This window comes from Phalacrocorax aristotelis, chromosome 9 (genome assembly GCF_949628215.1).
Source record: "Phalacrocorax aristotelis chromosome 9, bGulAri2.1, whole genome shotgun sequence".
NCBI classification, from domain to species: domain Eukaryota; kingdom Metazoa; phylum Chordata; class Aves; order Suliformes; family Phalacrocoracidae; genus Phalacrocorax; species Phalacrocorax aristotelis.
The window spans coordinates 32,336,378-32,362,758 of NC_134284.1; the positions used below are offsets into that span (position 1 = coordinate 32,336,378).

The following is a 26,381-nucleotide window of genomic DNA, read 5'->3' on the forward strand; positions in this document are numbered from 1 at the left end:
ACTGCAAAGAATTCAAGCTCTGGTGGAAGCAGAGAATAAAAAACAGGCATGGAAAAAAGTATTGACACCTACCAGTAAAAGCCAGGCAGATATGCAACATTTGGCAGCTCACCAAGAACACAATGAATGTTGAGCCCTGTTTGCACCACATCATATCCTGGTAGGGAAGTAGGTAGCTGGTCTTTCAGGGTCTCTCCCTTTTCCCACCCCAACTCTGTGAGACATAAGGTGGTGCAAGGATATCACACACACACGTAGGACACATATACCAGCAGCTAGCTCCCAGCAACACTGAGCACAGCTGGTCACACCATAACCTCCAGACTACCTTATGGATGCTCTGGGCACCCACGCCAGGACCTCCAGAGCCTGGGTAACATATGCCAACCAGAAGCTGTTTGCTGATTTGGGGAGGAAGGGTTCCCTTACTGCATCAGGGTCTGCAGCAGGACACAAGGACCATGGGAACATCTTTCCTAGAGGCCACCACTTCCCTGTTTGCTGGCACCAGCCACACAGCAGGTCTCACGCCACAGTCAAGGTCATCTCTGCCCTTACCTGCACCAGGCAAGGTGATTCATTTCACTTCTAAGTTTGTCAAATACCGTTGGTCTGTCCAAGCCACACATCACTCCTGGTACCTCCAGGATACAACCCAGATGTCAATGTCTTACCTCTACCATGCAGCTACAACTCAGCCACTGTGCACCAGAAATAACCCAGGGACAGGCACACACCGGACCCACCACTCAGGCTTCTCATATTCGCCTCTTCACCTGCTGCTCATCTGCAACACTAAGCTTTTCTGTGATGGGAGATGGTGAGGTTTTCAACACCATCATCCAGCTCCCACCTTCAGAATGCTGAATCCCAGCACTTGCCCTTCCCTTCCTCCGCAACACTGAATGGCATGCAGAACTGCAACCAGCTTCAGTTAAGGGTCAAGACATGTAAATGTTGCTACCAGCCTCTGAAGACCCTACAAGACTGCATTGACTTTGCTACACTACAGAAACTACAGTCGGTGGGGTAAGCAGCACTAGGAATACCAACACTAGCAAAGAGGCAATTTCCCTCTGTGAACCTAAGCAATATAAGCCACTTTTATATTAAGGCTGCAGGATGAACTTACATTTAACAGACATCAGAGAATTCACATAGCAAACATTCCCCCTGCAACACCTACATGTCTGTGCATAGTCCTGCAGTGTGGGCTCTCTGGTGGCTCGTAAGATGGTAAATCCAGCTAAAGCACTCTTTACAGCTTGGATGTTCATAACACTCGTGTATTCCCTAGTGTCTAGTACAGACTGAGTTTTCACTGTATCCTTTCCCTTAAACAACCTCCACAATACCCTTCTAATATGATACCTGTTTTGACAAAGCTTGCAACAGCTCCACATATTTGAGATGAAAATCAACCTGGAAGAGAGGACAAATCCAGCCAATGGACTTGATGAATTGTCAGTGATGAGGGAGGAGAAGCAGATGGACAGACCAACTCTAAAGCTTCCTTTCTTTAGAAACTAAGCTAAAATCATAGGTTAACTTTCAATTATGCACATTATTACTGAGGAAAGTGAGGCAGCTGATACTCTGCCTCTCAGGCAGATGTCCTCTATGTTTCATCATTTACTGAATGAATATTCAAATGCTTTCAAAGGAGAATGAAAACAAACCCAAAAATACCCAGAGGTTTCAGCTCACAGTGTTTTCATAAGCCTGTTCAAAGACCAAGCCAGATTTACCAGTGCCTGTGTTGCTGCCCGGCTACGTGGCGGCTGGCCAGGCTCTCCCTCAGGCTCTGCACCTCCCCAGCTCACAGCAGCACCTGGAGCTGGTCTGGGAGACTTTTTCCCTCGCTCCTGTAGCCAAAACAACAGCAGGGATGGTTAAACGAGGTGGAAAGACCCCATTTCCCATGCAGCCCAGCCCATGGGCAGAGAGATGAAGCCCTTTGCGAGACTCCCCACCCAAGGACATGGATGAAGAGGCTTGTGGGGAAGTCCTTCCCAGCACCAAAGAAGCCATACAAATAGTATCTACCCGGCCATGGGGACTAAATATCACAGCAAAGTCATACTCATTTGTGAGTCAAAAAAGAAAAAGTTCACATTCCTGTATTTACAGCCACTACTGCTTCCGGAGCTCTGTCTACAACAGTCTCTAGGACAGGGTCATTCCCAGTGATGACAGTGAAGAGGTTCCAGTGAAAAGGTCCTTCTCACCCCACCATGGCACAGCGACTCATGGACAGTTCACACACATGTATTTCCAAGAGAAAAAGCATTTCAAAGCCTCAGAAGCTGCATTTCTGGTGCTGTGGATAACACATATGTGAAGAGCATGGTTCTCTTGTGATAACACAGGATGGCAACCCACTTGGGATGTAAAAATAATTTAATGAATAAGTATATTTAGATTTATAAACCCACAGCAGCTTTATTTATAGAGATGCCAATCACTTCTACAGATAGAAAATTGGCTGGCAGAATGCCTTAGACTATACCCAGAAACCCATCTGTAACAAATCTAAGCCGTGATATCTCTGCATACGTTTGGCCAAACAGTAACGCTAATGCCAGCCATCTTGAGTTTAAACATACAGATGGGCTGGGGGGGGGGGGCTAACCAAGCCTGCCACATGGCCAAAGAAAGATTAATTTTGCTATCACCTACTATAAACTGGCTGGGGAAAGGACCAGATGAAGGAAAACCAGTCACTGTCTGGGCTGTGTGGATGCTAATACCAATACAATGCTGGCTGGAGAGCAAGCCAGCATCCGGCTGGCTACAGGTGAACCTCTTCCAAAACCTTTAATCACTGAAATGTGGAGCTATAAGCAAGGAAAAAAGACCCAGTGGAGCTCTGCAGCATCTTTAGAAGGTGAGGGGATTAAGCTAGGGCTCTTGCGTATAGTTTTTTTGATCCATTGCTCAAGATGCAAAGCTGGGACAGAGGAAGATGCAGGAGAAATTAATTGAAAGTCGTCTCTTAGCTGTCAATGTCAAAGCAGGTGAGGATTTCTAGTGAGAATGCTCCTCTCCCACCACCGCCCAGGATCTCGCAGCTTTATCTAAACCTGCAGATGTTAAGGAAAGATGTTGCTGTTGATTTCCATGGGGCTGGTGTGACAGCATCCCAAACTACCCCACGTTGTTGGGGTGGATTTGGGAGCTTTCTGTTGCTCCCCCTCCAGCTCAAGCACGGACCAGCTGGAGAACTGAAAAGTCACACCTAATCACTGTTGAAAAAAACCTGTTCTTCATCCCAGTGGGGCTTATGAGGTCTGGTCGTCTCAGAAATGGGGCAAAACAAGGATGGCTCCATGTCAAATACAGACTACAAGTAAATGCATCTCATCCACAAATTTTGCCGTATTTTGGAAATGCCAAGGCAGAAAAGGTTACTCTGGAATATTACTTTGAATAGCTCTGGGAACAAACCCAGCATTAATTTTCAATAGTTATTCAGCAAATGATTTGAATAAACTGCGGGAGGCTTGCACACACATACTAACAGCATTATTTGGTAGACTTTTGCCTCTGCTCCTTAGATAATTTATGAGAAAACAACTCCCAGCAAACACGATCACCTTCCAGTTCGATGCATGGATTCAACTGACCCTGCCTTGGGAACAAGGTAACCTCTTAAGATCCCTTCCAGCCCAATTTTAATACCATTTTATATTGCAAACTGTTTACACACTGGCATTTGCTCTGATTCATCCCTGGAAATAAGTATGTCTAAAAGAGTAATTGATGGAAAGAAAAAACAGAAACCCAACAGCAGTTCCCTCTCTCAAGGACAAAGCAAAGGAAAACAACCAGACGCAGAGCTATGACATCCTAGATCCAAATGTTTTCCGAAACATTTCCAAATGTTTTCCAAAGCTTCCAGCTGAAGCCTTCACAGCTAGGCTGTGACTCCACCAAAGCCTCGGGCTACGGTTGCAGCTCGTGGCACTATCTGAGCGTGGCTTCATGGTGCATTGCAGCATGTGCCGAGGAGATGGTTGGCGATGACTTTTCCAACAACACACCTGCCAAAACACACACAAGACCACTGTGCAAAAAACACACCATTTTGAAGAAAAATTGCCTCTGCTTTCTCAACAGAGCATCTTCCAATGTAATGGAGCTCAATTGCTATGTGGGCTTTCAGGAAGAGAAAGTCAGTGAATGCATGTGGCCAGATGTCCGCATCTTCATGGCAGGCTTCTGAGTTTATTTCAAGCACCTTGGGAAGTCACTCCTCTGCCTCTAATCCTTTGGAATGATGTAAAATAATAAAATTTTAAAAAAGGTAAAGTAGTAAAAAAAATATTTTAAAACCCACTTATGGAAAGCAAAGAGAAAAACATACATTTTCTACACTTAAGCAAGAAATGCTGAAGTTCTATCCAAACACCAAACGCGGACATTTATGGTTATTACACAGCCAAAACTGAAATGGTTGTGGGAGATGCTGGTCTGACCAGCTGACTCCAACCACAGCTGCCAAAGGGTGAGCAACGAGGTCTCAGCAGTGCTCAGCTGCAAGAATTGACCACTCTGGAGACCAGGGGTATGGCACATGGCAGGTCCCCATCCTCACCCTTCTGCTGACACAACAGCTTCCACCCACGCTAATGGCCTCATCAGAAACAGCAGTGCCTGTAAAGCAGAGTCTCAGAGGTTCTTTAAAGTCCAAAGGTGATCTCCACCTCTTTTAACTTACTTCTGGACACCATCAAATCCCAGAGCAGGCTCCTTTCCGAAAGAGCCTTCCTATCAACGGTACGTGGGCTTTTGATTAGACCTTTTGTAGATTTGAAAAAAAAAAAAAAAAGCCTTGCTCAAGGATGATAAAGTCTAGACACTACAATATACTTTCCAGCTGATCCAGCACACCTAAAAAGCCCTGCCTTGATCTAAGACTGCCATGATCAAAGCCATTATCCTATTTGGAGCCCTTCTGAAACTTCAGCTTCCAAATGTGCAAGTTATTTTTAAAATCTAAACCAGGCTAACCCTCTTCTTTGGAGTTTTATGAGGAAAACGGGGTGTGCTCCTCCCAAACCTTCCCCCGCCACGTCTGGAAGTGGCTGGTGGGCACATGGCCAAGGGCAAGAGTAAGAAAGCGGCCCCATGCCTGGGAGCACCTCAGTGGCACTTGGTGGCCATGGTCTGCTTGTGTGTGGGGACACAGCCTGTCCCCCAGGGTGGCTATGGTGTGGGGGAATATTCCCCATTCTTGATTGAGATGAAGTTTTTTGGTGAGCAAACATCCCCTGCATTCCCATCCTGAGGATTTGTGTCTGCCTTTGGCATCCTCCATCACAGGAGCGTGTTATTCTGGGGCCCAAGGAGAGGACACAATTTGAAACACTTTCATTTTCTACATGAATTAAATAAAACTAAGCGCTACAAATCTCCTTTACCAGGTAACAGGGCGCCCAACCACAAAAAGAACATCCAGTTCTGCACCAAGGGACAACTGGGGAAATAGGGTTTTCCATAAAAAAAAAAAAAGTAATTCTCTCTAGTCTTTTGGAGGAGTGTTCCAGGTGGCTGAAAGGAAAGAAGAAACACACAGCCCTCCAAAAGCACAGAAAAGCCAAAGGGGCATCAGCTCTGCCTTACGTGGGATGCTCAAGGAGAGATGATGGAAGACCAGCCAGTGCCATGTGGTGAGCACCAAACTTCCTGGCGTGCAGTGACCTCCACAGGAGAGGGGACCCGTGGTCAGTCCTGATCACCAAGGCTCACAGCAGCCGGACTGGGAAGAGTCAAGGGACAAGTGGTCTGGAGTGATGAGGAGCTTGGGGAGAACTGGAAAGGATTTTTGAAAGCATGTGGCCACCAAGCTGCACTTCCTGTGTCCCACGGTGGACTTTAACAGGGGGGAGTTCTTCAAAGAGAGATGGGGACAGGAGGCGACTCCTGCTACAGAAAGCAGAGATAGCAACATGGAGCATTCACATGCTCCAAAGCTATTTAAAAGCCAAATGTAGCTCCCTTCATTTAACTAAGCAGCTCCTAAAGCACCAGGCAAACAAGCGACGTTGTCTCCTCCTCCCAGCATCCACCCCCATGATGCTGCCCACCTCCCTCCCCCTCTGTGCCTTCACCCTCAACTCCCAGAAGCTCTGCTCCTCCTCCCCCCCTCTCCCTCTGCCCAAGCCAAGCATATCTGCAAGAATGACTGAAGCAGGCAGGCACACACCAGTAAGATGGGGATTAGAGACTTGACACCCCCTCTGGCATCCCTTGCTGCAGCTGGAGAGGCCATGTCAGGCAGGAGCAATGGCTGTGCTGCACATCACACATCCCCAGTGCTTTGGAAGGTGTCGTCTGAACCTCTACCAGCTTTCCAGCTGGGTAAACATCAAAGGAAAAATCATGTCAACAGCCTTCCTTAAGAATATTTACATCAAATCAGACTTTTCCCACCTCCACGCACACCAGAACGGAAAAAGTGAGGGCCACTGGCAACCCGTTGCTAGCTGTGACAGCCACCATGTAAGTCCCAGAGGGGACAGAGGATTTGCTGGTGTCTCTCCAAAATCTGCTCAGGAGCTGTGTGAGGTAGACAGGACATGGGAAACATGTCCAGCTTCAGCTCTGCCACGGCACAGAGACCAACGCATGCCCCAGCGGAGTGGTTCATCTTCACTCTCCCCAACAAATGCAGAGAGGAGATGGACTTCAACCTTAGCCTCCATGCAAGCGTGTTTTGCTGGGTCCACTGAAGCCACCAAAGCCTCACAGATCCTGATGGTCCCACCTTGCCTTCACCCTAGCCCCTTCAAAATTGTCCAGCCTCACACTGCCATCAGCATGGCAGCTGCCTTCTGCAGGGAAAATATCACGCAATTTGTCTAGGTGCTGAGCATGAACTAGGCATGGGTTCAGCACCACATCTGTCTAATTGTGAGGCTTTCTAGCCATCCTGTCCTCTTCTGCAGTGTTTTTCTGTGTCTTTCTCACCTCCCATGTTAAAGAGATGGGAAACGTGTGCGTCACCAGATCCCCTTCCCAAATCAAGTGTGCAAATGCAGGCTGAAAACCACCCAATTTCCAATCCTGTCATACTTATAGCAGTAACTTATTTCCAGGCAGATCTGTGATTTTTATAAGGGATGCCACCGGGTTAAGGAGTCAAAGGTATAACTGGACAAGTAAAAGCAAAAGCCCTTTATTTCTGTAAAGACTTCCCCCCCCCCCCCCCCCGAAATGACAGGGAGGAACACACCTCTTGCCAATTTGGTGGGGTATACATGAAGGCTTGGCTGAAAGCAACCTCATTAAACTGGCTGGGTCATTAAGAGCCAATCCAAACACGCAGTCCTCTGATCACTGCATGATGGGCTGGGAACTAAAGGCAACTCACAATTAAACCCGTGACAATCAGGAAAAATCCTTACAACCGCCCCCAGGCAGAATCCGCCAACACTATCTCCCCCCCCTTTTTTTATTTACTTACATAAGCAGCATGACAGATAACTTGGAGGAAATCAGATGCTTAATGATTAAGTGACACTTAGGCAGCACTCTGGAAGATAAATACGCCCTTTGGAAACCCTGCAACAAAAACAGAAGGTATAAACAGACAGTAACTAATTATTCTGATTAAATCTTGGAAGACCTGAAATACCCGACTGCAGCAGAACAAAGCCGGTGAGTGTCAGGACAGCTCACAAAAATAAGTCACACCCTTTTTTAAAAGAATTCACCCAAATAAACCTAAGTGCTTCTGTGTTGTTTTTGTTTGCGTTCATGTTTCTTAAGGTCTAGGCTGATAGGAAACCTCTGTCGTACCCTGGAGGGATCCCATCGCCTTCAGCTAAAATTAGACTTCAAGGAAAGGCGGGTGTCTCCAACCAGGCGAGACTCCCTCTGTGCGCTTGAGGAGTGGCGCATCAGGGTTTTTTCTCCTCCACTCTCATCGAAACCAAGAAGAGAGGGTTTTTTGGTTTAAAAGAAATTAAGGAAAAGAAATAAATAAGGCGTGCTCCGAGGGAGAAGGGAGGGGACAGCAGGCCTACCCTGCTGCCAGGCTCAGAGGGACCCCTGTGAGGACTGGGATGCAGGGAGGTGAGGATGCAGCTGAGCCACAGGGACAGAACATGATGCGATGGGATGCTCAACCCAGTGGTGAAAGGAATTTGCAAATCCCAGCAGCAGCTCACCCACCATCATGGATGCAGAGTAAGGCACCCAATTTATTGAGGTCCATGATACCAGCGATGGGAGCCTCTGTTACAGCAGACAGTGTGCAGAGCAAGACAGGGGATGTGCTCAGTAGACATTTCCCTGCTCTCCTTGCCTTGGAGAAAACCATAGTTTTCTTCCTCCCCTTCTCTCTGCCCTTCCCCCACCACATTAAATGCCAGCAAAGCTCAGGGGAATATTTAATCTCAAACCTCAGTAATCAATCAGTTCACCCTCACGCATGAGAAAGAGTCACAGCAGTAAGCACCAAATCCCATTTCTACCAGCAATACAATGTTTTAATTACATACATAAAATTTCCCTTTTAACATAAATCCTGAACAGATCCAGGCAGCCCCAGGGTTGTGGGTGGGGAAGGACACAGTTCCAGGGAAGAACATGGGGATGGGGGTGGGGGGAAAGGGAGGAAAAACCATCCTGGCAATTATTTTAAATGACAACTTTATATGGCTGCTCCAGTTTGCTGTTGGCATGATGATGCCTTGACCTTGCATTCACTGTCCCAGAGGATGGGCAGCAGCGTGGCAAACAGCAACCCCACATCCAGCCCTGCCACCAGAAGCTGCATTGGTTTTATCCCGATATGCCAGCAAGCGTGCAGGAAAATGGGGACAGAAGATGCAAGACGGACACACATGGAAAGGCTTAGGCCAGGCTGCAATTTATGTAACAGCAACAGGGCCTCTCCACTGATGCAGTGAGACTTATGCAAAAGCCTGTTCACATCAGAGGGAGCTTTTCTAGCTGGGTTTGAGCAGGTTTGGGATAGTTCCCTGTAAACACTTGCTTTTTCCAAGTGCAAGCATGGCCAGACATGCAGGACCATCAGATGGCTGCCAGTGCAACAGGTAGGCAGCTGCAAGCAACATCCCTCCTTCACCCAACCAGACCAGTCCTGAGTGGCATAGATCACAAACAGCTATGGTAAAATATATACTTTTTTTAAAAAATATAAACACATGCACAGACGTTTCTCATATATCGGAACAAAAGAGGGGACACCCTGCTGAAACCCCGTGTGCAGCTCAACTGCTTTCTAAAGCGCTGAAGGAAATGAGAAGCAGAGACCAGGCACACACCCGCTTGCTGTGGCGTGGTTTGGCTCTGGAAATGTTTCTGGATTTCCCAGCATGAGCTCTGACCTCCAAGAGCTGCAAAACTGTCTTGGAAGCACTCTGGAGGAGAAGTGGAGGGGTCCCTGGGTGCTCAGCCAGACAGGTGGAATGGGATGGAGAGCCAGGCTCTGGGTACCCACAAGGACGGCTGACCCCAGCGCATGCCACATCAGCTCATAGGTCCCCAGAGAACAGCCATCATGCTCCAAGAACAAGTCAGAAACCACCTCCTGCACACAACAGCAGCCTTGCACCCCTCAGCACAAACACAACATCCCAAATGCATGGCGCGCAGCAGAAAGCAAGGTCCCCTCCCAGGGGATGAACCCACTCATGATCACTGCTCCAGCCCCAGCAGACCATGGTGCTCAGACAAAGCAAGGGGAACAAGTTCAGGATTGGGGATCTTGGGGTTATCTTTGACTTCTCTATCTGTAGCAGAGCTGGGTTTTTGAATCCTCTTTTTTCAGGCAGATCCCATGGCAGGCTTCTTCAACACACGTGCATCGCTTTCAAAAGACATGCACCCTTGGCTTGCAAAAGCAGTTTTTGGAAGGGGAAGTGGTGTGGCATAACAGGAATTTTTCAATTCCTCTCACCAGGAAACATCATACAGAGGTCTGCAAGGGAAACCTACCTGTACCAAAATTTCCACATCACGGTCTCCTTCCAAAGGCCAACACTCCCTCCCCCCCTTTAATTTTTGGCTTCAGTTTCCCCAAGACCTGTAACATCAGGAATTGCTTGCCACAAGGGACAAATTCCTCAAGCTCCACATGCATACCTAGGGAAACTATTGCACTTACGCCCTACCTAACCACTTTAGCCCACACTGGGAGATGCACGATTAACAGGGACTTGGCACTATCAGCCGCCCGCAGCATGTTCCTGGAGGATCCAGCTGTATCCCCCATCCTCTCCTGAAGAGCAGGACTTTGCAGTGCAATTCAGGATAGAGATACTCAGTGCAGTCTCTTGAGCAAGTTAAACCTCCCAGGCACAGCAGCAAGCATGGATTTAGATTCATGGAAAACATCCTTATAAATTACTTAATTCAGATCAATTGGATGAGACAAAACAAGGGCTATCCTCAGCAGCGGGAGGCTGCAGCTTTATCATTTCATTCCCGTACTTGAGAAAAAAACACTCTTTCAGTGCAGACACTTCTAATAGGGCTTCACAGGGCTGGCAGAGGACGATACAGAGACCAGCAAGGATCTGTGCCACATCTCACCTGCCCCCCACCTCTCTGCCCCAGAGCGGGTAGTCCTGGTGGATGATTTTTGCAAGCAAGTAGGTAAAAATACTGCTTGACATCTGCTTTGGATCCACAGAAGCTCCATCTACACCTGCTTGTTAGCTCATGTAGGGCTGCAGTCACCAGGCAGGGTGGGAGGCAAGGTCTGGATGCAGAGGCTGCTGCCAATGGCATCCCATGTGCTGCTCACCCTAACGGAGCTGCCTGCTGTGGGGCAGGGAGGTGGGGACCTGGTGAGACGTGGCACAGATCCACACTAACCTCTTCTGCATCATCCTTCTCCAGCCCCACAAAGCCCCATTAGAAAATTCTGCTCTGGAAGAGCGATTTCTCCTGGAGTATGGGACTCCCATGCACTGCAACCTGTTAATCTTACCCACTTCTCTTGATGCCAGGGGCTGAACGCACTTTTGTCAAGCTCAAGCACCCTCCTGGAGCCACCAGCGGTCTGGACCCAGAATACCAAGATGCGGTCGAGGCCATTTTCTGTGAGTGTTTGTTCTACTGCTTAAATGCAGCTCAAAAATAAATGAATATACAGATGTACCTGTGCCTTGCTCTGGATAGCACACATCCGGCTTTGGCTTCCAGACATGGACTGTTTGATAGACTGAAGAGCTGCTGGATGCCCACCACTGCACCCCTGACAAAGTGACACACGCTTACATTTTTCAGCTTCTTGATGAAAAGACGAGAGAAGCACTCATGTTCCCCCAGTACAAAGCATTTCCTCAGCTTCTATGCACTTCCCCACACCCTCATCAATCAAACCGTCCCTGTCAAACACCGAGGGCAGGGCCAGGCACTGCCCTTCCACCACAGGCTCAGCAGCAGCTCTGCTCCCAAACTACCTGTGGAAGGAATGGTTGCAGCTGATCACGCCTTGAACCGCTTTCCACGGCTCCAGATCACCTCCTGGGATCACTTCCCAGCATCCCCATCTTTTAAAATTGGCACCAATTTGAGACCTACTTTAAAAAAATATCAGCGAAGACACTGAGTCATGTTGGATGCCTCCAGGATGGTACCTGCGGAGGTCTTCTAGGAACGCCTCCGTCTCATGCAAAGTCCCCCGCTGGTAACATTAAAACCACAATTATCTCTGCAGATTAATAAAGGGTACCACATCTCTGGCAGCAGTCTGAGGCAGGCACTCCCAGCAGTGATGAGTTCAAGTTATCAGAGCACACAGGCACACACAGCTGTGTTTGTGGTCCCCATCGCTCAGTCACCCACGCCTCGCCACACTCCTTCACCCGTTCCCCAAAACACACCTATCCATCCCCCTGGCACCAATCAGTATTTTGATAAACAAACATGTCTTGTCACATCTATTCACTTAGTTGGCCATTGAGGGGTTGCCATTCCTATGTGCATTGGCTTTACAGAATAAAACGCTCATATCCTCATATCCTCAGTGTGACACTGTTCCTCCTCCCAGCCCCAGGGCACGGTACCTGGCTCCACAGCATTGTTCTGGCTTGGGGACTGGTAAACACCACCCTGGATGGACCAACTGCACCCATCCTGCTATTTGGGGGTGGTGGGGAGAGAATGGCTCCTTTACATGGTAAGAATGTTAAAAAAAAAAAAGGATTTGTATGACTGCAGCAGCCTGGGATGCTTGCGATTGTCCCCTTGGAGCAGATGGGCTGTGCACAGCACCAGGGAGCATCCAACATGAGTGCAGGTGATTGAAATGAAAGGCACTGGCCCCTGCTCACAGCTCGCAGGGACACAATAAACAACACTACAGAGCCCAGAGCTCAGAGCTGGGAAGGCTGCAAGCCCTGTCAGTCCTTCCTAGCCCAGGCAAGAGGTAGAGCAAGCTGGCACATGTGCTTTATGCAGGTCCTTACACTCCTGTCTACTGGGTCCAAGCACTTTCTGGTTGCACCGTCTCAGAAATTGCCCTCATTGCAAATATCTTTGAGGCCAGGCACAGCAGCATTCAGGGACTATCGCTCTCCACTGCAGCCCTAAAATGAGCTCTGCGCTCTCGCCGTGGCGTGGCTCATACCCAGATGAGGCAGGTGAGCCTGTGAGCACCAGATGCTTTCCTTCAGCTGCTGCCCATGCACACCCAAAGCAACACAGAAGAGGCATAGATAAATGTTTAAAGTTGGTGCAATGCAGGAATATGCAGCCAGCACATACCTGCTTCTTTGCTCACTGGAAATCATTTAAAATGGTAGAAAGGAAAGGCAGAGTGCAGGGCTGGAGCCAATGCCAGCAAATACTGTGTTGATGAAGGGGCAGAGGGCTGAGGACATGCCACCACCTGCTGCAGTTTTCACCCTTGCCGGGGGACCTTCTTCTGACTGTACAAGTGCTGCTCTGCACCAGGAAAGCACAAACTGCCCTGCCCTTGGAAAGCGGATCTCTACTTTTCTCAAGTAACAAACCCAGGCATTGCCACAGAAGCCAAGGAGCTGATCTTTCAAGGGCAAAGCTGATTTCCCCACCTTTTATCTAAAATTTGCCGCCGCTCTCCATCTATAAGCCAAATCAGGGATAAAGCAGGTCAGTGGGTCAATCTTTTAGGTACCATGATGATAACTATATAGACTTTTTTTAAAAAATTAAAGGGAAACTCATCCATGTAAACATTTCAATCGGCTTAATTATCCTCCTCCAGGAGTTTGGATTTTGTTTTTGTTTTTTTAAATAACAGAAGCAATCAATCATCCCAGAGGGCAAACACTCATTTCCCCCGGAAGCCCCCACGTCCAGCCATGGCTGCAGCCATCCGGGCTCCTCCCGGCTCACCGGGAGAGTGTGGTGGGCCGGCACAGCACACCACGCTGGCAGCACACAGGAGGATAAGGGGGTTAAATCCAGCTCCTCAAGGATAAGCTGGTCACATACAGCAGATAAGCAAATGGTGAATAGCGGTTTGCCAGCCTATGGCAAATAACTGCACAAGTCACTTGCATGACTGTCACTGGGTATTTAACTCAGAAGTTGCCAGTATTTGAGACCCTGAAGCCACATTTCGTTAAAGCTTTCCTGATGAACTGCTTTCTTGGCTATTTTTAAGCTTGCAATAGAGAAGGCCGAAAAGATGAAGTTACTCTTGGCTTTGAGGCTGGTACCCCCGAGAAGATGCAGCAGTGCTTTTTACCCATTGTAACTTTTTGGTCTTCCAAGGAATCTCGTGCGGCCAAACACAGAAGAATCGGAGATGCTGTCACACAAGACAAACCTCAGGAGATAAAGCAGAGACCCACCCAGCAGCTCTGGAAGAGCACTAACCCAGACAGACTGGGATGCAAACAGGCGGCTCCCAACACGCACATGGTCACAACTTGCTGATCTTAATCCCAGGCACATGAATTCGCCGGTGGCACCTCTGGACTAATACATTAAATTTCCCCACTCGCATTTCATTTCTCTTTTGCCTTCCAAGACTAAAACTTCTTCTGATCGCTGCTCAAGCTGACCAACAGAGTTTTATTTTTTTGCACCCAGAAATACTGAACTGGTGCCTCTGGGAATTATGGAAAGAGGTAGTGGGCCCTTTTCTCTGTCCTGAAGCCACCAGCCACGTCCAGGTAGCTGCAGCACAGCCACTAAACTTTAAAACTTATCAGATGATGGGAAGCTTATGGCTACACTACAAGACCTAGTGCTTCCAAAATCCGCATTGCCTGAAAACTCAGAGCTAGAGATCTCCATACAGCTGCCTATTGAGCATCCTGCACCTCGGCCACGATCCAGATACAGTTTAGCAGAAGAGCGCGATGAGGGTCTTGGCCATGGGATGCCCCATCGTGCTCTCCCCCAGCTCCATTCAGAGGCAGCCAGCTGCACCCTGCGTTAGTGTGTTTTGCATAATGAAAATTAGAGTTAGCCTCCGTAACCACAACTCAAAGGGTATATTTAACTCAACTAGAAGACAAAGCAGATTGGGTCCACCGCAGATTAAATTAGCTGAGCCTGCTTACGCCAGGAGCTCCTGTCTGCCATCGACCACGCCTTGCATGGATTTATTCCTCCTAGCTCCACAATTTGGCTCATCTGCAGCAACCATGTCTTTGCACAGGCGCAATATCATGATCCTACCATGAACGCCCCATAACCTACTGCCGGCAGAGCCCGCAGAGCTGGGGTGACAGTGGTCAGCTGGCAGCCAGGAGGGCTGGGATGGGGAAAACAGGATCCTTTCCAACTAAGGGAGCACAGTTCACCCAGTGTTTTCTTTCCTTCCTTCTCTTGAGATCACTCTCCCCACTGTTTGGCCATGACAGAGAAGCCAGGCATTCAGGGAAGAATATATTAGGCTGTGCCCTGCTTGTCTGCAGTTACTTTATAAATAAGGGTGACCATAACAAACGTTTGCACCCTAAAAGAAATCCCAGTGCCCTTCCCCCACCTACATGTCCCAAAGCAGAGCACAAATCCAGCTGCTCTGCTATCTTATCTTGACGCAGAAACAGTCTGGGACAGAGATATAAAGGTTCCCCGAAGGCACGGTTTATTAAAGGCATCTTTATTCAGTCAGTTCCCTTCAAAAACACCACACTGAAGTGCTGTTCCCAGACCAGTTTTCATCACAGTGGCAGCACCCAGGCAGGGTCTCCAGGCCCAGTGATGCAAGATGCACCCCTGCTAAAAAGCAACTCTGGTCAAGGGGGATAAGCTCAGGCCAAGGCACTTTGGGGGACCCACAGCCAAGAGTCACCAGGAGTTCCCAAATGCACCCTGGTCTCACCCGAAGATGTTACAGGGATGGGAACCAGCACATTAATGAAATCCACCGGATGTTCCCTATTTATCCAGCAGCTCTGCCTCTGACCCCACACTGGGCATGCTACCGCAGAGGTTTGCATACTAGCAGCCAAATATATCTAATCCCAGATTTCAAGAGCCAGAGCTACAAAACCATCGCACAAAGAGGCAGCAGTTCGCACGCATCACAGGAAACCTCCCCGCAACCAATGCCTGTCTATTTATCCAACATGCAATCTTTACATGTTCAGCTATTTTCATCCCACCCGCTATTAATGGATGCAAAAGGCAGTTGGGTAAGGCATTCGACAAAAATCTCATTTAGAGATCAAGACAAGCTTAATTGGTTTCTAGCCAGACCTGCACAAAGATGGGTTACTCCACAAATACAGCTGCTAATCTGCCCATTATACTCCATAAGCTCCCACCAGCAAAAAAAGAAAATAAAGAAGAGATGCACAAAGGAATGCAGTATTTTGAGCATGTTACTTCCAGCAAGTAACACAGCAGAAGCGATGAATTCTGTAAGAACAAGGGCTTTGCTTCTCTTTGACAGAAAAGGATAACAAAAGGTAAACAAAATAACAAGATGACCTAAGATAGATCAAATCTGCATTTTCCACAGGCAATATCCATCCATTTCAGGTTCCTGAAAAGCATTTCCAGCAGCTATTGTTTCTGCACTCAGGCAGAAGCATGGGAAAAGCTTATGCAGCCGAGAAGACGTCACGCCACAAGTGACAGAGTAGAAAGGATAGAGAACCTTATGATTAAAAAGCACAAGACTGAAACCCTGGAGAACTGAATCCACTTCCTATCTTAGCTGTAAAAAAGAAAAAATTGCAAGTTTCCTGTGTGATCATATCCTAGATGATTTATTCAAAAACCTGGTGTTGAAAAGCAAGGGAGGGGGAGGAAGCAGGAGGAGGAAGGGGAAGACTCAGTCCTGTGGGCTTTTAAGAGGCTTGGGGTTAGACCAGCTCTGGCAAGTGGTTAACATCCATCTCTGCTGGGCGCTGTGTGACCTGGAGCTGGTGCTAGGAAAGCACCAAGCATCCCACAAGTGCAGGTAGGAGACCACCCCTGCTCCTCCGCCCAGATGTATGGCACGGTCTCACCAATGCCAAAACTCCAACAGCAGTGTCCCGCAAGCTTTCATAATGCAGAACTCCAGACAGAAAAAAAATGTGCAAAATGGAAAGGTTAGTGATAATTTCCCCTCTTGGAGCTACACAAGAATATAAAGCTGTCCTCCAAATGCAGCATATTTTGTAATATATTTATATTAGAGGGCAACGCAGTTACAGCATGGCAGGGCCAGCTGCAGTCGTGGCACAGGTAGAGAGGCAATGAAAGGGCCATTTGGTTACAACCTTCTCCCCTTGTGCAACAGTCTGGGACTCCCAGCTCCAGCTTAGGTGGCTTTGGAGGTGTGTTTATTTTCCCAAATCCGAGCCAATTCTGCTCAGCGGGAAGCACTGCACCCAAGGGAGAGCAGAGCTGCAGATCCTCTGGCAGGACAGAGCCAAAAGCAAGGCCAGCACCGGAAAGGACAGCAGTCGTGTGTTTTGGACATTTACAGCAACATCCCTCAAGCTCCAGAGCATCTTTGCAAGAGCCTTTTGCAGCAGGTGGGTTCACTATAGGGCAGAGAGCCAGTAAGGTGTTTTTCCAAGTCCTTCCTCAACCATGATGGTTGCTTGTAAAACCAAGGCTTGGTGCAAGCAAAGGGCAGCCCAGTCCCCAGCCTTGGACAAGGGCTGCCAAGCATGGTGCTGGTGCCATCCCAAAAAGCTGCCGTGGGAACCCCAAAGTGAACAGATTAAAACTTTTATTTTCAGCAGCAAAAGCAGCTGTAATTAGCAGCACCGAGTACAGCCCAGAGGCTGGGTATGGACATGCCTGTGATGTTTGCTGACAAGGTGATTGTTGGATGTGTTTTGTTTGGCTTTTTTCTACCCCCTGGAAAAAACAAGCACCCATTTTTCATAGGTCTGTCTCCCCCTGCTCCCTGTGTTACCCAAGGTAATTTCCCAGAGCAAGAACATGCATCTCAGGATGCACTGTAACAGCCCATTGCTGTAGCTGTAGCTCAGCTCTTGGTATCCCCTGAGATGGGTTCCTCCTTAATAGCTCCAGCATCCCACAGCATACCAGGGATGCCAGACCCTAAAGACACAGTCTCACCCCTGACTCCCACCAAAATGAAAGACGTAGTCCAAACACGAGGCAAAGGGAAGAAAATGTGGATGTGAGGCAACCGAGCCACAGCTATGAGACATCATCACCACTGTCTAACACGTCTCTCACCTAGTTCAGCCTCATCCCTTGTGCTAAGACAATAGACCTTCCTCTGATACAACTACAGTGATCCTTTGGAAATCCATCTGCTGAATATTTTGAGGCTAAAGTCCCTCTTTACTCTCTTTTTCTCATGCTGAAAGCTGTCACGCTATAGGATGGCTTCAAAAGCCAGGGAGATATTGTATTTTATGGATGTAAGGGAAGTCCTGGCATGCCAACTAAGGTAATGGCACAATTTCATGACTACCCAAATCACAGCCCATCGCACATCACTGCAGTCTGAACACAACTATGACCACTGCTGCATCACTTGGCAATTTTGTTGAAGCTGGGGAATGGAAAAGCAGCATTTAATACAAAAGTGAATGTAAGAAAATGATAAGCATAAAGACTCATTTCCTGCTCCATACCCAAACGCAAACTGACTGTAGGGATAATGATATTTAGCATGCTCCAGAAATCTTCTTCAACATCTTTTTGCTCTGTATGACGGGTAGAGATTTCTCGTGGCTCCAGAGCCACCAGATATTTCACGAGAAACTTGCCAGGCAGCCTCTCCACAGAAGATAAAAGGAGCTGGAGTTTATAAACCGATCTGAGTTGTCCCCAAAAAGCCTCCAGTCTCTTTGCAGGATGCCTCTGGAATGCCAGGGCAAGGAGGCAGCACGTGGGTCAAGGTCTCAAAACCAATCTCTCATATCCAGGGAGTTTTGGTAAGCAAATGCTTACGTAAAATATCTGTCAGGATACCCGTTTGAAGCACCAGCTCTTGTAAACAAGCTTGCTCCAGAGGCACCAGGGATTAGCGCAGTTCAAACAGTTCTTGGCGTAATTTACCGTAGCACCCAGGAACAGATCTGCAAATTCAGCTTTTCTCCTGCCTGATGCTTGCCTGGCACTGCTGAGCAACACCCAGGCTCCTGACAGCCTTAACCCTGCCAACTCCTGCACATGGAGGCTGAGAAACAGGGATGGGAGAAGCCCTGTGCTTGACCACAGGATCTGAAAGCAGAAGAAAACCCAAGGCAGCATTGCCATGGGGCTGCTTTTCTCCCTTGCAGCTGGAGGAGCTCCAACATCAGGGTGTCCATGAGCAAGCTGGGTGAGAGTCCCTCAGCAGAGGCCTGGCAGCCAAAAGTTATGCACGGGATATGCAAGGAGAACAGTGCCAAGGAAAACAGGGCAGCTGAAAAATCACCATGCATCTTAACCTGATATTAAGGCAGAGAGCAGCCTCTCTTCGCTGCACTGGGCACACAGCTGCAGCCAAGACACTCCTAGTGCCTTGGGGGCAGAGGGGAAAAAACCTCAGCAAACGCAGCATCCTTTGCATGCAATTTCTGTGAAAACCGGGCACAGCGAGCTTATCTACTTTCCCAGCTGCATCTTCCCCATTCTCAGCTCTGGCTCAGGTGAGAAGGTGCTTCAGTTTCCAGCAGCATGCAGGAATGTGAAATCAAAGGGTGCCTGGCAGCCATGGGAGAGAAAGCTTTACGCAAACAGATTTATGGTGGCTTACATCCACACAAGTATCCTTGAAGAAAACAGCTGCACTGGACCTCAGCTACCACAGACTCTCTAGAGTGGCATGCAAGAGTTCACAGCTCCTCTAAGCACTGTTCACTTAGAAGATGCTGAGGCCAAGCAAGGAACAGGCACCCGAGGGGGGGCGGGGGAGAATCTCACGACTAGATGAAAGTCAGATGGACGCGTGGCTCCAGAGAGCCGCCTCGGAAAGGTCTGCACAAAAGAAACATTCAGAAGCAGCAGCAGGGCAGACCCACCACAGCCTAAGCTAAATGTCATGCAATAGATCTGAGCCAGAAAATAACCCGGCTATGCTGCCTCCATGGCCGTGCCATAGCAAGCAATTAATCTTGCTTGATTGGGGTGGGGGAAATGGTCTCCGTGTTCTTCCTCCACCGTCCTCCTTCCCTCTGGAGCTGGGAGCAAGATCTGCTGCTGGCAGAGGTTGCCCGTAACAGACACTGACCTGCTAGGGCATCACCTGAGCAGTATAAAATGCCATGGGTCTTTCCACCACCCTTGCCCACTGCACTCTCCCTTACACCCGGACCCAAGCGATTGCAGATCCCACCCCAGAATGATGCCCCTCTGCACCCCCCATTCTCACACTGCAGTCTTCTTTGATTTTTAGGACAAGTACCATCCTCTCCTCCTGGCCCAAGCAGTGCAAAGCTGGGTCCTGGGTGCAGAGCACAGACCCAGCTCCTGCGCCCTGCAGCCTCGGGGTACGGGCTGTTTTGTTCCTGTCTAAAAACAGTGCATGCACTTTCCTGCTTGCTGATAGTCTACCCTCAAACGTTCAACCCTAAAATCTCTGAGGATGCCCCGCTTGCTTGAAGGACCTCCACCAGGAAGGCAAGCTGATCCTCACTCTTGCAAAGCATTGAAGGAACCAATGCCTCTGAGAGCCTTTCCCAAAAGCTGCCAAGCTCCATAGCTAAGTTTTGCACATTGGTATCGAGCCCAGCTGCTGGTGTTTCATGCAACACCCCTCAAGTCAGCCTCTGAATGGCACAATTTTGAATTGCCTTCCTGCTGCCATAGTGCCCCAGGGCAGGATCTGCCAGCAGCCCAGCCCATCGCCATGGGGAGACAGGCATGAAAGCCCCACATGAAGAGGCACAGCAGGGAGCAACAAACACCTGGAGGTCCTACTGCATTTTCCTCTGCTCTCCTGAGGATGGGCACAGGTCAGATGAATTAATTAGGTCCTTCCCCTCTCTTTATCTCACAGTGTCTGGCAGCTGCTGCTGGGTCGCTTTGAGCTTTGGCAGGCCACTTTCCACCCAGGGCTTGTGCAAGAAGGGACGAGGAGCCTCAGTGCAAAACTCCTGGCAACAGCCCAAATCCAGAGGTTGGGAATTGGGTCACTGGGTTCAGCTTCTGAAAACCATCCCTTCAGAAGGGGTGGTAAAAGCAGCAAAGGTCGCTCTTTGCCACTGAAGACAGAGTCCGGCACTTCTGCTGATCCTCCACCACACCCTCCACACGTTATTTCATTTACCCTCTTGTAAAAACACTCGCATGTTGATAGAGCAACCTGGAGAGGGATAGCCCTGACTTTCAGGTAGTGAAGCTGTGTGCACAGAGAAGACATGATTCAGGTAAGCAGCACGTAGCTGAAAGCACCTCACTATGCAATGCTCACCCGGAGGAATGCAGAAGGCAAAACATGAAGCCACTTGTCTGGCAAGGCAGATAACCCATCAATCATCTGCCAGGCCCTACAAGCGCCAGAGCTCGGCGCTCTGGGTTGAGAAAGACGAGGATGTCTCCAATCAGCAACGTGCCACCTCTTACTAACCACACTGTGGATGTGCTGCTGTGTTTCCTCATTGCCAAGTCCAGAAGAGCTCAGCAGGAGAGCTCCAAAATGACGTTAAAGAAAAGCACCATCAGCAGCAAAGCAACAGGCACTTCATCTTGGAAGACACAAGGCATGAAGAGCAACCCAGCTCCGGTGGTTTGACACATTAGTGCCAGTCAGATCTGCTGCGATGACAGGCTGGCATGTGCTGCGGTGAGCAGGAACATGCCCGTCCACCAACACTGCCCCTCAAGTGGGTCAAGGCAATGTTTTGAGTACAAAGGTGCTCAAGGCAACTCAGGCCACAAGGAGTAATATATTGAGTCATGATAATATTACTGAGTCATGATAATAATGACTCATCAATGACTGTCACAAGGTTGGGCCACCCCATCCATTGGGTTGTTTTAGGAAGAGGCCAGGAGCAACCTCCTTGCCCAGGTGCTCCAAGCAGCACAAATCTCTTCCATTTAGCAAATTCACAACAAACTCCTTCAAAGGGCTGGGGGTGAACGCAGGAGGGAGCACAAACAGGACAGGGTGATTGGAGATTCACGCAGAGCACACAGAGGTTGCTCCAGACCTGGGTGCAGTGTGGGACAGGATGACCTTGGGAATGACCCCACCCAACTTCACCACGATGAAAACACAGGCCAGATGTTCAGACAACTTCACATGTTAATTTGGTTAATTTGCTATAATTCAGGTGGCTGGTGCTCAGGCCACACCAATCATGAAACAAAGCACTGTCAGCTCAGACCATGAAAATCTCCAGTGAACCACATCTTCATGGTGTGCCAGGCTGCTTCTCTCATTTCTATCTCCTTTGGTTTCTTCTCAGCAGCCACAAAGATGTGAAAGCTTTATGACTCACTGAGCTGAGATTTTTCTACACTACCCCAAAACTCCTGGTTTCGCAATGTATTCTAAAACGTTATGACACACCATGAGGACGGGAGATACCAAGGGCAAATGATGTCCTGAGAGGGCAGGAAGGTAAGAAGGCACCAGCACAGCTTTCCTCCCAACTCAGCCTAGGTTGAAGAACTGTTGGGGGGAAAGAAGAATCGAAGGCAAACAGCAAATCACACCCAGCGTCTTTTGCATGAAATAGAAAGTTGGAAATATGTCATTAATGAGGTGAGGGAGCTAATGCAATATGCAGAAAAGCTTCTGCTGGCATATTTAACTTCCAACCCTTTACTAGTTGTTTCTCTCATCCCGTAGTATGGTAAGCACATACAGTAAGTAAACCTAAATGGCTTAGCATTTAGATAACCAACACAGAAGTCAGGATCAGACGTTCAGTATCTCTTCCCCAACTTACAGTCCTTTGTTCAGATCACCTCTTTTTTCAGCACAGCACTGATATCCATTGTGGTGCATGAGTGAAAAGTACACATACAATTATCTTAAGAAAGGGGGGAAAAAAATCAATATGGACATGATTTGAATTTTACAGCATTCGGCTGCCATGACTTGCAAATAAACAGCTGTCCCAGCAGGTCCATGCAAGCTTAACAGCACAGCAGTAAAATGCGAGATTTTTCTTCCCCTTTTAAGAGAGCTTTACCTATATAAAAAAGTGTATTTAAAAAAAAAAAAAATCACAGGCTGAAGAACCGTAGTTAGGTCACACTCAATTCCAGCACAACAAGAGCATCCTGCTTCACATGGCCTCACCAGTCACTCCATGGCAGTGGCAGCTTCCTGAAGCCAAGTTTAGATATTCAATTACCAGCATCAAGTCAGAAACCAAAGAGCCCAACAAAATCCTCATTTGTGAGCGAAGCCTGCAGAAATCTCGTTGAGCAGGCTTTGGCAATCTCCAAAGCTGACAGCTGGATGCCCTGGCTTATCGACTGCTAGAGTGTGCACAGAAAAAAAAAAAAAGATCTGAATACTTGCAGTGCTGAGCAAGCTTCAAGGCAGCCCTACCGGCCTCTTAAAAAGGCTCATATAAATAGGCAAGCTTCATTTATTAATACTTCTGAGATAAAAGTGTCTGTGTAGGAGTGGCTCAGTGTGTATCTGCACAGTAGGAGGATGGGCAGAAGACGACCACCCACTCCGGGTGGTGCATCTATCAGCATCCCCAACCTGTTTTTAACCAGTTCAGGTTATAAATGCAGCAGGTAAATTTGCTACCTGTGCGTGTGGCGGGCTGCCATAAACACATGAGCCAAAGATCTTCAGGCAGCAAGCCAGGACCAATGGTCGACACATGCAAACTGCAAAGCAGGAGTATGGAGCAAGCTCCTGGCTGGCTAGTAAACAGTACTTGCAAGGAGCCCAGCTGTCAAACAGCTCCGTGTCTCCCCTGTGCTGGGTTCCCTAGCCATGGCAATGACAGCGCGGGAGAAGAGGGGGAAGAAACCAAAACAAAGCACAGAAGCAAAGGGAGATAAACATGACCTAGTTAGACCGGCTGTCCACTGCTCCTGCCCATCCTCGGCAGGAGGGCTTGTCTGAGACCAAAGGAGCTGGCCCACTACCGCCATTCCCTTTCCTGCTCCCTCCCACACCCCTGCTGCAAACAAAGGGTCAGATAATGAGCCAGCCCAGGTCAAGACCGGTTTGACTCCGTTTCGAGCCCAGGGGAGCAGATTCGGTGCTGATTTTACACCTCACCCATCTTGTTTGCCTCCCTGGGGCGGAGGCTGGGATGCAGAGCAGTGTGCATGCCTGGCCGGCTGGACCCAAAAACCTCGGGGCTGTGGCAGGCACCACCAGCAGAGCCACACGCCAGCTGAGAGCTGGCCGGAGCCAGGAAGCGTCAGTTCTTCCGGCTGTCCTGGTGTCACACGTCGGGCAGTCGGAGATCATGGACTTTGGCTTCTGCTTCCTGCTCCTGACGGAGCAGGGGCAGGTCCCGGCATACAGCCACGGGGAGAGCAAGGCAAGTCACTCATTAATCAAGGAACAGCAAGGTAGATGCCCGACCCGCAGGGCTCAGTGGGCAACGCAAAATGAACCCCAGCACCCACGGAAAAAGGTCTAGACACTGCCGAACCCATTTACTCCTGGTGGGACTGAAAGAGGAGCAGGCAGGGAATGCCAATGGCTTTGGTATACATCGTTTTCAAGGGAGGGAGGATAACGAGGTTGCATTGTGGCTCACCATGGTGGCCTTAATACAAACCACCACTCAATTTTGTATGCAGTATCAGAATCGACCTCTAGAGAGGGGAAAAAAAAATGAAAAAGCCTTGTTCTGCCATCCCTCCTGGTGCAGCCAGGAGAAGCCAGCTGGTTGTACAATGCTGAGCATCTGCAGTGCTCTGGACTGGCCGAAACCACAGGGGCAGCCCGGGCCCACGGGCTCCCCTTCCCTGGCACCTGGCAAAGGGAGCTCGGCCATACACCATGATCTCCCACCTGCCTCCGATTTCCATGGGGAGCTCCTCAACCCCCAGTTTGGCAGCATGCAGCCTTGTCAGTTCAAGTGGTTTTCATCAGGAGGAGAATTATCGTCCATTTTTGCCTTAAATTAACCTTGATCACTTGAAGATGCAGAAAGCCTGTTTCAACCAGGTGCTGACACACGAGGCAGCGCAGCCGTCCGCAAGTGGTACGGACCCCAAGGAAGAAACTCCACTGTTAATACTGATGACTTTGTACCAAGTGAGTCAAGATCAGGCATGATCCGAAAGCAGCCACTGCACGCCAGTGGCGGCGGGTGCCAACCCCTGAGGCTCACATGCAGCAAGGGCATCATCCTTCTTCATGCAGGCCCCCTGACCTGAATCTCCCCAAATTTCCAGCCCGGTGCAGCCAACGACAGACCCAGCCTCCCTGACTGGCAGCTGTCTGGCTGATGCCTGAACCACAAACCTGCTCATCCTCCGCTGCCAACGCAGCCATAGCCTGACACTGAGACACACCGAAATCCTGTTCCTACCCCAGCTCCCACATCAGAGCATCGGGCTAGACCAGAGCGCGCCTGCAGCAAGGTGTTTTACACCAGCGCTGGTGGCTCAGCACATACAGACGATTAGGCAGCCCTAATTGCTGTACCTGGTGGGGACTGGGGAGGCACGGTGGGGACTGGGGAGGCACGGTGGGGACTGGGGAGGGAGGGCCCAGAGACACCACCACCCCCAAACCCGCTTTGCTCAGCCAGGGGAACCCCATCCCTGGGGCTCTGCGGGTAAGCAGAGAAGGTCACACCCCTCCCCTGGGTGGCACAAGCCCGGTTTGGGAGGTGCCGCACGGGTGGGAGCCGCCGTGCCAGCAGGAGCCGGGGACGAAGCAGCCCTCGGAGGCGTTGCCATGGAGAAGGCAGCGCAGCAGCATCCCGCATCCCACGCCCGCGGGTGGGCGCCCCCTGCCCGGCGTCCACAGAGGCGGGCACCGCCCGGGCACAGCGTCGGGGCCCCGCTCCCCTCCACCCTGCCCAGGCCACACCGCGGCCAAAGGGCACGCCAGGCCCCGCCGGGCTGCAGACCCGGGATGGCGGAGGATGGGGCGGGGGGGAAGGCGGGGGCGGTTGGGCGCCGCGGGGCGCCGGCGCTCCCCACCTCCCCGAAGGCACAACCCCACGCAGCTCCCCGGGGTGGGGTGGGGCGTGGGCTCGGCTCCCCCACCTCCCATCAGGGCGGGGGAAAGGCAGCCCCCGAACTGAGAGAAGCCTCGGCCCCGCTGCCAGCGCTCCCGACCCCCGACCCCCCCCCCCCCCGCCCCAGTACAGCCAGTGGCCCCGGGGCACGGGAGAAAGGCAACGCCCCCACCACCCCCCCAAAAAAAAAAAACGCGCGGTGGAGCGGGTAGGAGAGGAGGGGAGGGGAGAGGAGGGGAGAGGAGCGGCGGTGGACTCACCCACCCGCGGGCGCGGACCTCCGTACCTGCCGGCGCGGCGCGGCGCTGCGCGGCGCGGAGCCCGCCCGGCCCCTGCCCACAATGGGCCGCGGCCGCCCCGCCCCTCCCGCGCGGCCCCGCCCCGCCCCGCGCGGCCCCGCCCCGCCCCGCCCCGCGCGCTGACGTCACCCCCCGCCGCCGCACCCCTGCCCTCCCGCCGCCGGGAGGTGTAGTGAGGGAGGGCGGTGCCGAAATGGCGGTGGCCGAGCGGAGGGTGCCGCGTCGGACGGGGGTCCCTGCGCGGAGCTGGGGGCACGGTGCGGGTCTCCCGCTGTTGCTTGTGCTGCGGGGGGACCCCGGGCCACCTCCTGGAAGCGGGAGGGTCCAGCTCCCACCCAGACCCGCGATGAGGATAGTTTCATCTGTCTGGCAGCGCGGGTGACGACAGACGCGCAGGATCAGCGTCGCAGCTGCCTGACAAAGTTCTCCCAAGCTACGGCATTCTCCGCTTGTCAGCTCGGATTTAAGAAATCAATTTTCTAGGGGTTCCCGTTTCACGTAAATCAGAGCAGCAATCTGATATATGGCTGGATTTCCACATGCACTGGAATAACCTCGTTGCATG

The 26,381-nt window shown here is 50.3% G+C and overlaps 1 protein-coding gene across 4 annotated transcripts in view; it reads right to left on the bottom strand.

The window, feature by feature from the left end:
• Positions 1-25,885, bottom strand: part of DAAM1 (dishevelled associated activator of morphogenesis 1) — a 95,524-nt gene extending 69,639 nt beyond the window's left edge. For 2 of the 4 annotated variants that reach the window (XM_075104192.1, XM_075104195.1), the window contains exons 1-2: positions 25,778-25,871; positions 7,469-7,566 (exon numbers count right to left, since the gene is read on the bottom strand). The gene's annotated coding sequence lies outside the window, so the exon portion shown is untranslated. Of the gene's footprint in view, positions 1-7,468; positions 7,567-25,777 lie in introns of all 4 variants that reach the window. The other 2 variants (XM_075104194.1, XM_075104193.1) reach the window with 2 other exon arrangements.
• Positions 25,886-26,381: the final 496 nt, after the last annotated feature.